This window comes from Pteropus vampyrus, unplaced genomic scaffold (assembly GCF_000151845.1).
Source record: "Pteropus vampyrus isolate Shadow unplaced genomic scaffold, Pvam_2.0 Scaffold75, whole genome shotgun sequence".
NCBI lineage: Eukaryota > Metazoa > Chordata > Mammalia > Chiroptera > Pteropodidae > Pteropus > Pteropus vampyrus.
In genome coordinates this window covers 398,361-404,018 of record NW_011888856.1, presented here as the reverse complement: position 1 = coordinate 404,018, position 5,658 = coordinate 398,361, and positions in this window count along the sequence as shown.

Below are 5,658 nucleotides of genomic sequence, written 5' to 3'. Positions count from 1 at the left end.
GGAGTGGGAACAGCAGTTGGGAATTGCTAGGTAGAAGGTGCAAGGCAAAAGCCCTTAGGAAACATTGATTATTTTTTAGTCAACTTTTATGTGGCCCATCCTGAATAGAAATACCCTGTTTAACATTTGTTAATATTAAAAATCACCTCCAAAAGTAGTCCGTCTTTGACAGGTCGCCATCTCACCAAGACTTGGTACCCTTCACCTGGACTATCACCCTCTCTTATGCCCCGGCATTTGTTCTGGAAGCCCCTCTCAGTCCTCGGTGATGGAACCATAGTGTCCCTTACCATTTGACATGGTGGCTTCCATGCTGCTTTCTTCCCTACCTGCTTCAAACACGATGCCTTCTACTGTCAACATTCAATCACAAAAAAGTGATGTACTTTGTATCATGTCCATTCAACTTCATAGATTTCTTTTTTTTTCAGGGCCCCATAGCTCATTTATAAATGGGCAGGTTTCTACATCTGTGTTGAAGTATAAACAACTTGTTTTATCTTTCTTTCCTCTGTGAATCTTAAGCTGGGTGTGCTGTATATAGTTTCTACATGGTCCGCATGTACCCAAAGAGTTCTCTGTGCTGACGATCACACCCAGGACTACCAGAGAGTGAGAGGACCACAGATAGGTCTGATCAGAGGACAGTGATGGCTGCAGCCACTGACACTAGGGACTTTTCTCTTTCAAGAGTCTTGCTGGCTCAGATACAGACAAACCTGACCCTGATGGCAACCTTCTCCCAACTCCCTAAGCTGCTGGTTTACTCTGTGATAAGCTCCCATAGTCCCCAGCATACTAATGTGAAGCAAGGAGCTGGATTTCTTCTCTATTCAATGCTTGGGGGGTGCACGAGAGCAGTGCTAATGGGGAGATCCTGTCCCGTATAGCACGACACCACCCCGGTTGCTCTTCAAATGGCACTGTATATCTGCAATGGTGAACAAGCCCCCTATGCCTCCTGCCACATATTTTAACTGTACCAGGAAGATAATGGGTGAGTGGAGCTACCAGTCTGCCCCTTGGAGGAGTACTTGCATGGTGGCTGTGCGCAGCCCAAGGACTCCATTAAAGGCCTGGTGTCCAGCTTCCATCTTGTCTCCTATCAACTCTCAGGAATTTCTCAGTGGACATGTACTTTTGGAATGAGAGTAACAAGGCCCCCTGGCCACTCAGCCTGCCTGGCTGCCCTCACTGCCGCCCATCGCAGGACTTCCTTTGCCTCGCAGAGCCTGTCCAAGGCTTGGCAGCAGGAACGCCAGCTGGCAAGTGGTCCTGCAGACACAGGTGAGCTGCTGCCTGCTGTGCTAGTCGTGTCCCAGAACAACTTTAAATTCATATCCACAGGTCTCAAGAGAGCTGTCGCGCTTCCAGCCATCTTTTCTATTTCCCTTGATAGTTTACTTCCCTACCTGAGACCACATTTCACCTTCACCTTACCCCTCATGCTCAGGTGATGCCCTCACTTAGAACACTGAGAAAATAAAAAGCAATCAGGAGAGAATTGTCCCATTCTCCCACCACTAGATCTTCCAGCTGACTTGCTGGTACAGACAGCTACTTAAAGCCAGGCCCTCCACTTATATTCTGGGGCCTTCTCTTCTCAGCTCCGCAGGACCTCTGATGTCAATATTTCCTCTCTATTGAGTCAGTCCCAGCTCAAAAGCCCAACAAAAGCCTCTCAGGTGCCCATCTCTCTCTAGCTACCACTCCATTTCTCTGTTCCTTATTAGAGTACAATCCTTCAGTGAGTTGCCTAGACTCTGTCAACCTCATGGATTTCTGATAGCCTGCTGTCTACACACACCCACCCCCCCACCCACCCCCACACACATACACACACAGCACCTCACATTCCCCTTGAACGAGTAACAATTCATCCTAGGAAAAAACTAGTCTTTCTCATCAGACACTTAACTGAAATTTCTTCCCCTTGACTTTTTGTGGTAATTTTTTTTTTTTTTTTCAAAACAGCAATCGTGAACTTCTGGTCTTCTAGATGAATGTGGTTGGCAGTCATGTTTTATTTGTCTCATAACTTGTTTTTTAAAATATCTATCTTAAAACTTAGGACATTTCAACATAAAAATGCAAACTGCTTGTTTCTCTTACAAACTCAAAAGACAAGGCAACAGGGGACTTCACCCCGCGTGGCAACAGTTGACCAGATTCTTGATGTGCCATAGTCCTCACCATTCCCTGCTGTCTCCACAACCTAAGGGGCCATGGCACATGCCATTTATCATCATGCATGTACTGTCTCTTTTTTTCAGTAAAGAAATAGTTGTCTGTACCTGGGTTTCTATCAAAACTGTAAACAATGAATCACGTAGATATTTTTTAATGAATCACATATATATTTTTTTAAAACATGAGCTAGGGCCTCTTTCTTTGTGGAGTAAAAGTGTTTTAGAGCAAATGCAATGTCACTTCACTTTTTTTTTTGACTCCCCTCAGTATCCATCTGAATTTGCAACAACACCTGCATACGAGACACTGACTCTCAGCCTTGTCTCGAATCATTACAAAGGAAGCCATGAAATCCCTCCAAATAAAACATTTCATTAGCCTCTCTAGTAATGCACTGCTCAACGCATTTTCAATGGCTGGGTGAAACAAGGTTAGGGCATCATGACATCAAACGCGGATATCCAAGATGATTCCTGTTCTAACACAGAACCAAGGCTTCCTGGGAATAGCTAATCTGCCTGCCGTCGTTGTTTCACAATTGCACACCCAAATTTACTCGCAACCTGAATTCTGAGTGTAAAACTGTGACTCTACTTACTCTTGGGCAGAAAAGAAATACTACTACTACAAAATATTCTAATGGCATGGGAATGGGGGATGGGTTTCTTTTTAAAACAATAAATCTAAACCTTTACCTGTGTTTAAAGTGATATTTTCTAGATTGGAAAAAGCCCTAACATTAAAGAAGAAAAAAAAAAGAAGTGGTAAACATATTAGTCTTTAGCTTCTTTGTAATTCACAGACTTCAGTTTAAAGGGGAAAAATTAAGAAAAGAAAAAAAATAGGAAAGTAATTGTCATGTTTCATTAAGAATTTTAGTAGCAATTCTTCAGTTCGAAACTTATTCGTTTGAATTAAGATTATGAGAAACACATTACTTCTTAATGGTGGCATGTGACAGTTATATCCCTAAAAGAATGATCTCATTCAGGCACATGCTTTTCATTAAATATTTGTTTGTATATTGGCTTTATATTGTGCCTTTCAGTCTCCTCAAATCTCTTTTAGGAGAAGGAGGGGTGTCAATTATAGGAAAGGATATATTGCAACTTCTTTCTAAATGGAGACAGAAGGCAGGAAAGCAGGAAGGAAACTAAGATTTGAGTTTCTATGAAAGGGAAGATATTCTGTTACATATTCTTATTTAACTCATTTAACTCTTCAAATTCATTGAACAATTATGTGAAATGCGTTTTATGAGAGCTGTTTCATATGAAGAAAATCTTTGTCCTTTTACACACAGTTAATATTGAGAGGTGACAAGATTCAACTCCAAGGTCACATGGATTTCAGACTCCCTACTTTCTACTTCATAGAAATAAGACACTTAAAGAGCACATTTGAAACTTGTTTTCCAATACAATGAATTTGGACGTGAAAAATAATGACAGAAATAAATGGTGATGCGGGTAGACGAGGCAAAGGAGTTCCTCACTTGAGAGCTGGTTAGAGAAGCAGAGTCTTGGGCCCACCCAGATGTCCCGAGAACCTGCTTTTGGGCAAGACTCCACGTAATCTGTATGCACTTTAAAGTTTGGAAAGCATTGTTGTAATAGAAACAGCATGCGTTCTTTTTTTGTAAGTTATTTAAGGTTAGCTGTAAAACCTACATGCATTAACGCAATACATTAGGAATAAATATTTTAAAATCAAGACAGGAAATAATGCAAATTAAAAGAGAATAGTAGGAAAAGGAGCAAAAATTAGTACACAGATAATTAATTCATGAGCTACTTTTTGAGTTAAACTGTTAAGCATAAATTTGAATCTACGTTTCCAAGATGCCAAAGAGAAAAAATACGTAGTTCATATTGCCCCAGGGCAGAAGCAAACTATTTTTATGGAGCTTCACAAAGGGCACTAAGTGATCTGGTAGAAAATATCTTCAATAAGCACCACACTTGAAGTCGAAGAGTTAGGGCACATGCCACTTTATACATGTCTTATTATGGACAAGTCGCCTAACATCACCAGCTCTTACTTTCATCCTCTCTAAGATGGGAATAACATCTTCAATCCTATAACATTATTTTGAGGACTAGTTACAGATAATATATGATATGTCTCCTTCCTTGGGATCAGAGTAAATTCACACCCCGTTTTCGGTTCAAATAAAGGGACTCAAAGCCCAATCTCACTATCTAAATCACAGCTTTCCAATTTTGAATAAAGGCATGCATCTTACCCTATCAGATATCAAATCTTGTTTAACTCTCTCATAATTAAAATAACATTATATTGGTTCAGAGACAAGAGGCGTAGATTAATGGACCAACAGAGTAGTCAAAAACAGACCTATAGGTATATCAACACTTGAAATGAAAAACAGGGGGCATGACAAAACAGTGAAGAAAAAGATGATCTGCTCCATAAGTGACACTGGGACGTATGGAAACCCTACCTCACACATTAAACAAGAATAAATTCTAATTTAATTCAAAATCTAAATGCGACAATGTGAGAAATTAGAAACAAACCAATTCCCTTTAATAGAAAGTGAATGAATTAAAATATATGAATATAATATAAAACACTATATATATATTACATAGAGAGAAATTAAAACAAGTAAATTAGATCTAGTTCTGTCTCAAATAGATAACTTTCAAAAGTTAATTTTTGATTAAATTGAAGGACACATAGAATATGATAATATTTATGTAAATTTTAAACGCATCAGTATTTCATATCATTTATGGACACATGCACATGTAGTAAACATGTAAAAACATGAATAAGAAGATTCATACCACCCATAGATGAGTAACAAGAAAGGAGAAAGGAAGAGAAGGAAACAAAAATGGAACCAAAATAGATTATAGCTGTATGAGTAATTTTTTTGTTTGTTTTTAATCTAAGGCAAATATGAAACAACCTCAATGTTTGTTAATCCGGGCATTGGGTATATATGAATTATTTAATATTTTCTTCTCTGCAGTTTCGTATATTTGAAACGGCTCTTAATATATACATTTTTAAGTGTTCTATAGGTCTCATATTCTGGTGATCAGTCCAAAAACTCTGGAGACTTACCTCTTTCCAGCACAGTTTCTCGGAGAAGAAGTAGGCGGGCAGGCTTCTTCCCAGAGGAACTCCAGGCGAGAGTTGCCATGTTTTCAGCCACAAGCCATCAAGCCATTTCTGAGTACAACCGAACGGTGAACAACGTAATCCTGGCGAGGGGAAGATGCCCACCCTCGGAGCAGTCAAAAATCCGGGTGTAACTTTTGAGGCTATAGCCTGCCTTTCACTTCCGCAGATTCGACCAGCCTCCGATAGGAAAAAGTATTTTCCATCCACGGCTAGGGGTTTTGATCCGCAGTTGGGAATCTGCCATTGGGAATAAGAAAACACAGTTTTGGATCTCGGCTTGGTTAATCTCGCCCTTGTGAAACCTGCAGATAGGCC